The sequence below is a fragment of the Lepidochelys kempii genome, chromosome 1, assembly GCF_965140265.1.
Source record: "Lepidochelys kempii isolate rLepKem1 chromosome 1, rLepKem1.hap2, whole genome shotgun sequence".
NCBI lineage: Eukaryota > Metazoa > Chordata > Testudines > Cheloniidae > Lepidochelys > Lepidochelys kempii.
In genome coordinates this window covers 25,680,332-25,693,397 of record NC_133256.1, presented here as the reverse complement: position 1 = coordinate 25,693,397, position 13,066 = coordinate 25,680,332, and the positions used below count along the sequence as shown (strand labels likewise).

Below are 13,066 nucleotides of genomic sequence, written 5' to 3'. Positions count from 1 at the left end.
GCTTAATGAAGTGTTGAAATCCTGCAGGCACTGGAATGTTTTTAGAGGATGATAACAAACCCCGATATTATTATCTGTCAATTGAATGAACTTTGTGCTGTTGACAGGTTCCATCCTATTGGATGACTAGGATTGGTGGATAGGTTTCAGTCCAACACAGCTCTTGATTTACATGAAAATCCACAAGCAACACTGCTGGAGACACAGGCAACTTTTCCCTGTTAGCCTGATGCTGCCCTGTTACTTTCAAGTCAGGGTAGCGGGGAACAATAGGACCAATATAGCAAAACAAAAAATGCTGTAGGGGAAATACTGTATGCACTGCTCCCATAGAGTTATAAAATGTAGGGCTGGAAGAGACCTCAAGAAGTCATCAAGTCCAGCCCCCTGCACTGAGGCAGGACCAAGTAAACGCATGCTGGAATCTCGGATGCATGCAATGTTAGGCCATCGCATACAGAGGACCTGACTCTGAGAAGAGCCAACTTGAAAGGAGACTTGCAAGGAGCTCAACACCTCTGAGGTTTAGAGCTGGGCAGAAAATTTTTCCTATCCCAGGTTAAAAAATTGGCGTCTGAACTTTTGTCCTATCCTGAATTGGGACAGAGAGTCAAGATCTTAACCATTTTTGCAAACTGATAATATGGAAGGAAAAAAATCACTTTGGATCAATCTAAATGCTTCACGTCAATCCTTTTGAAACATTTTGTTCTCACATTGACCTTTTTTTAAAAAAAATTCTAATTAACTTAAATTTCTTAATTGAAAGTCATTTTGAAATGAAAACCCAGAATTTTTAGTTTTGAAAATGTCAAATGGGGCTGTTGTGACAACTTTGAAGCTTTTTTCCCTAAAATATATTTAAATGAGAGATTCATTGAAATCAACCCTTTCCTGCAAACAGATGTGTTTTCAAGGACCTGCCATTACATGACGAAAAAAGGTTTCCTTGAAAAATTCCCAACCAGCTCTACTGAAGATCCAGCCCAGAACACGATGAGCAAGATACTGGGTGCTTGGGAGCACCTGCCTGCTTAACAGGAGTGTAGCAGCTAGACACATTCAGCATGAAGGCAGCTCACAGAGGAGATACCTCTTACAAAGCTGTTTCCTACAATGCGAGCAAATGGACAACCCAAAATAAACATCACTTAGTTTCCTTTTTAAGCACACTGAGTTAGGAAAGGGCCACATACCTATTTAAGGTCAGCACATGAGATGGAAGACTGGATATGTGCACAGAGTCCCTCATCAGCCAATGATGAGATACTGCAAGGATAGCCATTTTCCTCTGACCCCGGTCAAGGTGGGGCCTGGTGGGCAGAGGATGCTTCTTTGAAACCTGTCCCAGGTAGGTTGATGTGGACAAGCTGGTCTGGAGGTTGTTCTGCCTGATCCTGGCACCAGCTGGGCTTGCCTGGTCCTAGCAGCACTGGTCAGCTGCTGGATCTGGGACCATCATTGCCCCATGTTGTGGCTGAGCTGGTGGGCCTGGAATTTCTTGTGCCCAGTGAAGGTGGTGGTGCATAGGTCACATGAAGGCACATGTGCTGCTCCAGGGACCACTGGTCCTCTATGGGAGCAACACTGGACAACCTGGCTTCTCGGCACAGGACCTGGTCTTCATGCCTGTCTGACAGGGCTCCCCACCCAGCTGTTTCCCCTCATTTTGCAAGGAGCCTCCTTCCAGCCCACTTCCTTCCCTTTCCTCTTCCTCCCCCTCTCTAGCAATGTACTACTACTTCATCTGCTGGACACTGTAGGGCTTCTTTGAATCCTCTTTGTCCTGAGGGGTGCCTTCTGGCTGGGTCTGTGAGGACCATGGTTTGGGAATGGATGCTTTTGTCCTTCGTAATACCTGCCCTCTGAATTTAACGAACCCTGGTCTTTTGCTGCTTTTTATCTCTGCTCTGCCCAGCATCAGTTGCTTCCAGATCCTTCCTGTCCAACCTGGCTGGGGTGGGGTCTTCCCCAGGTGTTCTTTTTCAGGTACATGCTGCTGACCTGGTACCACATACTGTTCAGCTGCACATAAGGGCATGTCTTCTGGCTTGTCTAGCTGCCAGAACTGCTCCTGGAGGTCGCTTTTGCTGTCTTGCAGCTCCAGAGCTGAGTGGGGAGCAGCTGGCTCCAGGGCTGAGCCGTGGAGGGCAGCCAGCATGTCCCTTGGCCTGCACTGCTTCCCGCAGCCCCCATTGGCCTGGAGCAGTGAACAGTGGCCAGTGGGAGCTGCGATTGGCCAAACCTGTGGACGCGGCAGGTAAACAAACTGGTCCGGCACGCCAGGGTTTTTCCCTGAACAAGCAGCAGATCGGCTTTGAGAACCACTGATCTAGAAGATGCTACTTTAGGACAGAGGGCCCATTTGCTCTTTCTCCCTGGCTTTGACGTAAGGCTGTTCCCAGACCTATCCCCACTTCAACATCGGTATCCACAGCTGAAGAGCCCACCCAGGAAGTTTGTGTAAGCTCCATGATCTAGACACTGCTGCAACCAGGATTTGGTCTGATATGATATGAAGTGAGCAGCTACTTTGCCCCTAAATGTGAGAATGTGACACTGTTAGACAGCAGCATGATCTTCTCAGAAAGCCCAACTAAAAATGAGTCTCTGAAGAGCTGAGATTATTATGCACTTAGGGCAAGATTTTCCAAAGCACCTAAGTAATTTAGGAGCACAATGTCCTGACTACTCCTAAGTCACATAGGCTATTTGAATATGCCACCCTTAATATCATGGGTGCTACCAGCATTAAGAGATTTCTACACAGAGAAGGCATGGCACTTGCCCTGAGAAATACACACTCTAAAGACAGAGTAATAGGAAGGGATGCAATATATATGTAGAGTGGTCAAGTTGATGATTCACTGCCTCTAAGTAATGGCTATATAGAGCCCTGGCTTGGAGGATTTAATAGGACTCATTGTTCTTCTAGTGTAGAAAACATTCCTTCTCCCCCAAGTTTGAAGTGTCATGGAAACAATGATTACAGTCTTTGTAAGACAAAGATGAATGAAGCCAGCATTTTGCTCCATAAATATTGCTTATAGCCTCAGAATGTACAGTTTCAACAACATGGTTCACTGGTGACTTGCATCATTCATTACAAAAGGTCTACAGACACAAAAGGTACGATTTAGCCTGTCAGTTAAGAATGCTCAATAAAAATATTTTAAAATATTAAAAATATTTATCATAATTCTTCCTGAAACCATCTAAAGTTGCCCTGTTTGTTCAGTTTTGTATGTTTTTCTGACAATTATCTGACACTAGTAACAAGAAGAGATGGACGAGTGCGCTTCTTTGAGATGACTTTGTAGCTACTAAATACGAATGGAGGGAGCAAGGGATAGGGTGGAATATATAAAGGGCCAGATCCTGGGCTGAGTCTGAGACACACTTGGTGCAGCTCAGGTGCTATTTTATGGTCCCTGATCTTGGAACCATCTAGCCATTGTCCAAGAGCTGTCCTGTGATGGCTCTTTTTTATACTAAGTACTATTTTCTACCAGCTGGAAGAACATGAATAGGACTTCTAGGTACTAATAATTAACAATATGACCCACATCTCCTTTCCAGCTCATTTTGTTTTTAGGATCAAAACTTTTTGTGCTTCTGAAGTCTATGGACAATATTTTGCTTCTCAAATGCCTTTGTACTTGCAGGTCACAGTTGTACCCAGAATGCTAAAATACTATGCAAGAGGTTATCCTCTGGGCCCAAAAGGAGAGGACCCTTTTTGAGAAATGTCGTTAATCTTATTTGGTTGTACGTCTCTGTTCCTCAAATTCCCTCTTCACGTTCTGATTTCCAGCCTGTGTTACCTGCTAGAGTTTATACACATTTCTGTTGGCTTCACTTGGGTTGGATTTCCACTCTGTTTCTTTCTTGCTCTCCTTTCAGTTTAAGGGTATGTATGCCTTCTATGACTCTACTCTGGCTATTTTAATCAACCTCTGTGTTGAGTCTAAGGACTTTATTGTCCTTATTTTCAATGTTAGGGTCTTTTTGACTAGCTTCCTCTTTAAAAAATATAAATGATTAGATCCTCAGCAGATGTAAATTGGCATAACTCTATTTATTGTAATGGTGCTATGCTGATTTATGCCAGCTGAGTATTTGGCACAAAATAAAGGAAGTTTGGTCAAAGTGTTAACTTTTGATACACACCCTTCTCCAGCAACATTGAAGTGGATTCTATTGTTATCACTGGGTGAAACAGTGGACGTGTTGTTCCTTGACTTTAGCAAAGCTTTTGACACTGTCTCCCACAGTATTCTTGACAGCAAGTTAAAGAAGTACGGGCTGGATGAATGGACTATAAGGTGGATAGAAAGATGGCTAGATTGTCGGACTCAACGGGTAGTGATCAATGGCTCCATGTCTAGTTGGCAGCCGGTATCAAGTGGAGTGTTCCAAGGGTCAGTCCTTGGGCCGGTTTTGTTCAATATCTTCATAAATGATCTGGAGGATGGTGTGGATTGCACCCTCAGCAAGTTTGCAGATGACACTAAACCGGGAGGAGAGGTAGGGATAGGATACTGGAGGGTAGGGATAGGATACAGAGGGACCTAGACAAATTTGAGGATTGGGCCAAAAGAAATCTGAGGTTCAACAAGGACAAGTGCAGAGTCCTATACTTAGGACGGAAGAATCCCATGCACCGCTACAGACTAGGGACCGAATGGCTCGGCAGCAGTTCTGCAGAAAAGGACCTAGGGGTTACAGTGGACGAGAAGCTGGATATGAGTCAACAGTGTGCCCTTGTTGCCAAGAAGGCCAATGGCATTTTGGGATGTATAAGTAGGGGCATAGCCAGCAGATCGAGGGACGTGATCATTCCCCTCTATTCGACATTGGTGAGGCCTCATCTGGAGTACTGTGTCCAGTTTTGGGCCCCACACTACAAGAAGAGTCCAGTGGAGGGCAAAAAAAATGATTAGGGGACTGCAACACATGACTTATGAGGTGAGGCTGAGGGAACTGGGATTGTTTAGTCTGCGGAAGAGAAGAATGAGGGGGGATTTGATAGCTGCTTTCAACTACCTGAAAGAGGGTTCCAAAGAGGATGGCTCTAGACTGTTCTCAGTGGTAGCAGATGACAGAACAAGGAGTAATGGTCTCAAGTTGCAGTGGGGGAGGTTTAGGTTGGATATTAGGAAAAACTTTTTCACTAGGAGGGTGGTGAAACACTGGAATGCGTTACCTGGGGAGGTGGTGGAATCTCCTTCCTTAGAAGTTTTTAAGGTCAGGCTTGACAAAGCCCTGGCTGGGATGATTTAGTTGGGGATTGGTCCTGCTCTGAGCAGGTGGTTGGACTAGATGACCTCCTGAGGTCCCGTCCAACCCTGATATTTAGAATCATAGAATCTTGACCCTTTGAAGTTAATGGTAAAAATCTCATTGACAAAGATTTGAGCAAGGGCAAAGATTTCAGTCCTTGTCAGTTAGGCCTAGATCTTAAAGTATTTAGGCACCTAATGGTCATTAAAACTAATGACTCAAAATCAGTGATGCAACTGTAGTTACTTTTTGAACCAGCTCAAATGGAAGAGAACATGTCACTGGGAATCTTCTCCCCTCCCGGATGACAGAGATGTACTGTGTTTAGTTTACTAAGGATGGGTAGAAAGTGGGCTGGTGAAGGGAAAGGAGAGAGAGAAACAGAATGCTGTAAGGCTTCAGAGTTTTGGGGATGGAAAGGGGTGAATGAAGGAGATACATCGGGGGAATGTAGAGGTGAGATGACAGACTGATGTTGAAAATAGGGTGACCAGATGTCCTGATAAAATTGGGACTGTCCCGATTTTTAGTTCTTTGTCCCATGTCCCGACCGATGCACAGTCGGGATGCCATTTGTCCCTATATTCCGGCTTTGGCCACTCCAGACACTTTTTTTTTTTTTTTGCTTCCCCCATGTGTCCCGATATTCTGTCCATTTCATCTGGTCACCCTAGTTGAAAACAGGGGGTGGCTAGAAAAGAGTAGCAGTACAATTGAGTGGGTAGGGAAGGAGAGGCGCAGAGAGCCTTGGATGGGGAAAAGAGAGGAGATGCAAAGAGCAGATGTTAGAGACAACATGGAAAATGAGGGAGAGAACACAATGCAGGGGGAAAAAGAAGAGAGATGAGGAAAAAGGAAAGGCTACAAATGGTTAATATACACCCAGATGTAAAGAAGGAAGGAATGTGGTGTGAATGATGAGAAAAGGGAATGTGAAGAACAAAAGCACAAGACACTTACATTTTTTAAAGTTTATTTAGTAGGAAGTTGAATGCCAGAATTGTTAAAATACCATGTGCAGGAATGTTTTATTTTATACAGGTGTGTACGTTTACAGATTACAGAAATAGATATTTCTGTAGAGATAGACGTGTGTGTATAATTACATGACTGTATACACCAATATTCTGATGGCGGGGGGGCAGGAAGAATGGAGGAAAGTGGAATTATTATTCATATTATAGTAGCATCATACCCCAATCAAGATCAGAGTTCCATTGTGCTAGGTGCCGCTTATGAGCATATGTGTATATATAGAGAGGGGGGGGGGTAAGAATGGAGGGAGAAAAGAATGTTGAGTGGGTAACATTGCATTAGTATAATAACTAGCTCTTATACAGTACTTTTATCACTAGATCTCAACGCACTTTACAATCTGTTTATCCTTACAACATCTCTCTGAGGTAGTGAAGTATTATAATCCCCATTTTACAGATGGGGGAACTGAGGGTCTGAGGTCTGGGTCTACAATTAAAAGTTAGCTACGTTGCTCAATGTGTGAAAAAAGTCACATGATGAGTGACTGGTCTACAGTCACACAAGAAATCTATGGTGGAAGAGTGATCAGAAGCCAGATCTCCTAATTTTAGGCAAGTGCTTTAACCACTGGACCAAATGTCAATGCTCACGAATACAGCCTTTGGCAGTGCCCCAAGGCTAGCAAAAGGTTCCCTGCCAAAAGTCAGAAGGTACCACTGTCCTAAATTATCCTATGAGCTTACATTCCAGATAAGGTTGGGCAACTTTACGGTAGCAGAGGGCCATTAAAATCCTTTGAGCTATCACAATCAGGGCAGCTCACCTGGCTGCTGGTGCAAGCACATGCACCAGAGCAGTGAGTTATGCACCACCACCACCTTGCCAGGCCACATCACATTATATGCATATATTAAACTCGATCTCATGGAAGACAGATCAGCCCCTGCACACTCTCACCACTCCTGCCCTGGTCCCTACCAGTGGGGACATGCTAACCCCAGGCGCTGTCCACCAGCACCATCCCAGAGCTGCCACCTTCCTTCCCTTACTCCAGCAGGTGTCAGAGCAGCCTTCCCTCTTCCTCTGGACTGTGGAAAGAGCCGCCTCTCACCCTTTTTCACTGTCCTCTGCTCCATGCCGGCAGAGCCTTTCCCCTTCTCTCACTCCAGGTGCTGGCAGATCTGCCTAGTCTCTTCTGGTTGACGGGGCCAAATAAAAAAGATCTGACAATGACCAATGGGCTACCAGTTGCCCATCCTTCTTCCAGATAATGGGCATGATTCTGATCTCTTCCCCATTATGCACTGGCATAACTCCATTGAATTTCTCTTGATTTGATCTGCCCCCCTCCAATATGGAGCTCCTTGTAGAGTTCCCTACCATAGGTTTTACTCTCTTACCTATTGTTTGGTATTGGAATAGTAGAGTTATCTATGTCTATATAAATATGGACTGAAAGTCTCAGAAGTGACTTGTGATTTGGGGTAACTTGGGACACCTTAATGAGCCCTGATTTTTTTAGGGTGATCAGCTGAAAATGAGGCCCCTTCAAAGATCTCTCAAGTTTGGCACACAACAATTGAGGCACCCAAAATTGTTAGTCACTTCTGAAAGTACATTATGTCAAACAGATAGGACAAGCTAACTTATTTGATCATTCCCACATATGAAATTTTGTTTAACTTTGCAACAAGTTGGATAAAATTATTTCCCCTCCAAAATTAGACACTAAAAGGCACCAATTTCTGTAAATTAAATCATTTCTAGAAATCAGAAATTGCTCAGGATCGTACAAAAAGGCTGGTTAGAGTTGCATAACTGGATAAGTGGTGTGGAGTCATACCAATTAGGATATGAATTAGTAGAAAAAGCCTTCACAAATTCACTCCCTTTCCCCCAAGCATAATTCAGAAACGGACTTTAGTATGTACGTCAAGCCTGCAGTTGTAATGCTGCCCAAACTCCCAATGTAGCAGGACAAAGATCAGGCCCTAAAAGCATCAGTCCTACCAATGCCCCACAGTCTCTTCACTCTCCTCTTCTGCTGAACATGAATACCAACCTACACTTTTCTATATAAAGGCTAATGGGACATTTTATTTCACTCAGTTCTGCGAGCCTCACATTGTACAAAAGCTGCGAAACAGATTTGCTTTTGATCATTCCTTAATTGTATGGTGGATGATTCATAATTAAACACTTTGTAATTATCAGGATCTTAGTATAAAACCTGAGACAAGTGTCTGAATCTGGAAGAATATAACATAATGGTGTCCTGATTCCTGAAGAGAAAGTTATTAGTGATATTAAAGTAATTGAGCTTGAGTTCTTTATTCCACAAATCCACACTTAGTTGCAACCTTCAGCTCACACCCTAAAACTCTCCCTCTGTCTCCAGACACAAGTTTACCAGCTTTTTCAGAGAGAAGGTAGTTAAGATCTGAAGTGGTCTCTCCGATTCATAGAACCATAGAGTTAGAAGGGACTGGAAGGATCATCTAGTCTAACTCCCTGCCAAGATGCAGTATTTATGCCTAAGCCATCCAAGACAGATGGCTATCCAGCCTCCTTTTGAATTCCTCCAGTGAAGGAGCTTTCACAACTTCCTGAGGCAGTTTGTTCCATTGTCCTACTGTTCTTATAGTTAAGAAGTTTATCCTGAGATTTAATATAGATTTGCTATGCTGTAGTTTGGACCCATTGCCTCTTGTCCTATCTTCTGTGGCAAGAGAACAATTTTTCTCCATCTGTTTTATGGCAGCCTTTCAAGTATTTGAAGACTAATATCATGTCTTTCTCCCCTTCCCTCCCCTCCCCCATCTGCTCTTTTCCAAACTAAACATACCCAGGCTTCTTTGCTCATAAAGCTTGCATTCCATCCCTTTGATCATCTTTGCTCACCTCTGGATCCTTTTCAGTTTCTCTACATCTTTCTATACAGTGGTGACCAAAATTCCTCCTATTTCCTCCCTACCAGCACCCTCTCTTCCTTTACCCCGTCACCTACGCCAAAGTTTTGGCCTGCTCTCTTCTTCTAACCCTTCCACTGTCTATGATCCCATCCCCTCTTGTCTCTGACATCCACTCTTGCCGCTTCCTGATCCTCCTCACTATCTGACTTGCCTTTGCTCCTTCCCTTCACAATTACAAAGATGCTCAAAATCAACAAGATAAAATTCAATAAAGACAAGTGCAAAGTACTATGCTTAGGAAGAAAAATCAAATGCACAACTATAAAATGTGGTGGCTAGGTAGTAGTATTACTAAAAAAAGGATCTGGGAGTTGTAGTGGATCACAAATGAATGTGTTAATGTGACGCAGTTGTGAAAAAGGCTTATCATTCTGGGTTGTATTAACAGTAGTGTTTGTAAAACACAGGGTAATTGTCCCATTCTACTGACACTGAGGCTTCAGCTGGAGTACTGTGTCCACTTCTGGGCACCAGACTTTCAGAAAGATGGGGACAATTTGGAGAGAGTCCAGAGGAGAGCAACAAAAATGATAAAAAATTTTAGAAACCCTGACCTAGGATGAAAGGTTAAACAAACTGAACATATTTAGACTTGAGAAAAGATGGGGGAATGTGATAAGTCTTCAAATATGTGAAGGGCTGTTACAAGGAGGATGGTGATCAATTGTTCCCCATCTCCACTGAAGGTCAGGTAAGAAATAATGGGCCTAATCTGCAGGAAGGGAGATTAATATATTAGGAAAATCTTTCTAACTATAAGGATAGGTAGGCTCCAAAAGAGCCTTAACACAGAGGGCTGGACTAGATGATCTCTTGAGGTCCTATCCAGCCTTACATTTCTCTGATTCTATAATTCTATGCTCCAGTCTCCTCAAAAAGTCATCTCTTGACTCACCTATCTTTCCAACTCCTGCCTCTTCTCTCTTCTTCCCTTCACCTCCAAAGTAATTGGTTCTTAGCATTCCTCACCTTCTCCACTACTCCATTAATGGTGTTAGTCTGGAATGTTCATTTCTCTGATTCTCCCCCAGCCATGTTCATGCCTTCTTTCACTCTGCATTCTATTCATGGAAATCTGACTGAATTGACACATAAGCCACTACCTACCCCTACCTCTACCCCTTCTCCCCCCCCCCATCTATCATCGAGTCATTTCTTCCATAATGCCTAAAAATGAGTTTGTGGGACAGTCATATGTAGACGAATATTTAAGGTTAAGAGAATATGTATATTCAAAATAAATATTTTGATGGTGTCCCTCTCTCTGATCCTCGGCATGTTGCTTGGCCTCATGAATTGTAAACTGTTACTAGCACATTATGGGCACTACTGGACCTAATAATATGCATTAATAATTCTATTATGAAATAATGCTTGTCACTAGTGACAACTTATGATACCACTATGCACTTTGATACTTAAATGTAAGCTGCTTCTAACTATCATTCACCAGTAACTTCTTTGCACTGTAAAATGAATGAAGCAAACCATATCTGCCTACCTAGACAGAAGTCCTTCCTGATCATGCTTCCTCCTCTGATTTGATGTTTCTATCCATCTGAGCTTCTCAAAGATGAGTGAACAAAAATCTATTCATTTTCATCAACCAATGGGCACTAGTCAAAGCAAGGTATTCCCAGGGTTATTCAGAGTCAGAACTGACACTTCTCTCAGTCTTTGGGTCATGCAAAGCTTCAGTGATTCATATCTATGGACTCTGATTAGTGATAGACCTATTTGTCTAAGGACTGGTAGGTTGCTGTGATTTTTTTTCCCCTCCCCACTTACAGTATTTGCTCATCAGCAGAGGTGCAGGTGCCCTCAGTGTAATAAGAGGAATTTTAAAATATGGAGGAATGTCATTATCTTCCTCCTAACTAATTAGACATCTACATGGAGTAAAGCTCAATAGAAGCATATTGTTTTAATCATACTATATTATATGACTTTCTAAGCCACATCCTGCCCTTAAATATACATATAAACATGTTATCAAGTTACTAAGCAATTGATGACTAAACAGTCATTTGCTAAAAGAAAACTGCTTTTAGATTAAAACTCAGCATCCTCTATTTTTCAGTTCAATACCTTCCTGGTTCTGTTTCTATATTTTCATTTTTCTGTCCCTTTGGCTTATTTTTCCCCACTGATAAAGGCTAGATTCCTTTTTTAAAAAAAATATAATAGTATTTAAGTATTGACCAAATGGTAACAGAATAGTAATGATAGCTGTGTATATTGTATTATTTCCAATTTCATGCATCTCCAGGTCCTAAAGAAGCATTTTTCTTTGAAAAGCAAAAGTAACCTAGTTCTAGCTCCTCCTACTGTTCAATTCAAATCCAATTAGTATATCTTCAGCAGTTATTACTGTCAAGTTACAGAAACCAGAGTTTCACACACATCTGAAGTGATGTTTGTAAAAGTCTTATGCTTCAGCTGAACTATGAGAATACCCTTTGTACTAGGTAAACTAATAAACAAGATAAAGAGCTATTTCAGCCTTTCTTATAGCAAATAAAATCTGTCTTAATGTATTGCATCCTCAATGGGGAGGAAGGAAAGGAAGCTTCATCTCTTTACACACTACTTTATCTTTTGTATTTAACAGGAGGACTGACTTTTCCTCAATTCCCTTCAGTTCCAGAACTATCCACAATGAATGTGAAACAAGAAAACACTGAAAAAACCTTTGCAAAAGAATTGAACCTCCCTGAAATAGCCCTGTATGCTTAAAGTACTTTAATAAGGGTATATTGCTAACTATATTTTACTAACAAAAGGAGCGTTTATAGCAAGGCTCTAGATACATGCGTCTAACTTAGAGCTGTTCTTGACAAAGTTTTGTTACTTAGCACTGTCATACCATAAAATAATGTTATTGAAGATCCGAAGTACCAGTGCAATCCCGGAACTGCTTGTAAGGGGAACTGTAAGGAGCTCAGGCTTCAGAGTAGCAGCCGTGTTAGTCTATATCCACAAAAAGAAGAGGAGTACTTGTGCCACCTTAGAGACTAACAAATTTATTTGAGCATAAGCTTTTGTGAGCTACAGCTCACTTCAGCAGCTCCATGCAGTTGAAAACAGAGGGGGGAGATTTTATATACACAGAGAACATGAAACAATGGGTGTTACTATACTCCATGTAATGAGAGTGAGCTATTACCAGCAAGAGTGAGGGAGGGAAAAAAAACCTTTTGGAGTGATAATGAAAGTGGACCATTCCCAGCAGTTGACAAGAACGTGTGAGGAACGGTGGGGTGGGGAAATAAACAGGGGGAAATAGGTAGATGGATGTAATGGAAGAGTAGTAAACTAACAATCTAACTTTTTAGCACCTTATAAATGAACTCTAGTTCGGCTGAATGTAGGCAGCATGGTAGATGGTATAACAAAAGTCTATACACCAGGACATAACACACCACAACAATGGGACGCAATTCTAAAAGATGCATGGCAGAGCAGTCCCAGCGGGGTACCCCTTATTTCCTCCCCCTGTCTAGTTCTATAGGGCAAACAAATCCCTAGCCACCTGCATCTTTAGCTAACCCCAAACTGAATAAAGCGGGAGAGAAACAGAAAGTTTATCAGTAACATCACCTCAAGAAATAAACACACACACGATTCATAAATCTCCTTTATTTTCTGTTTCCTGGTTAAGGATGACCAGTCAGGAGGCAGAAAACGTTGTTTAATAAATATAAAGATGACGGTGATTTTGATAAAACGGGGGACCGTGAACTGAGTCAGTCTCTCTCTAACCGCCTCCCGCCCAAAGTACACTTAGACAAGCCTGGATCTCTACAAAGAGATTTCCCTCTTGATCAGTTTTG

At 42.4% G+C, this 13,066-nt stretch overlaps 1 protein-coding gene across 1 annotated transcript in view; it reads right to left on the bottom strand.

The window, feature by feature from the left end:
• Nucleotides 1–13,066, bottom strand: part of MTNR1B (melatonin receptor 1B) — a 52,367-nt gene that overhangs the window by 38,844 nt on the left and 457 nt on the right. The gene's annotated exons all lie outside the window — the stretch shown is intronic.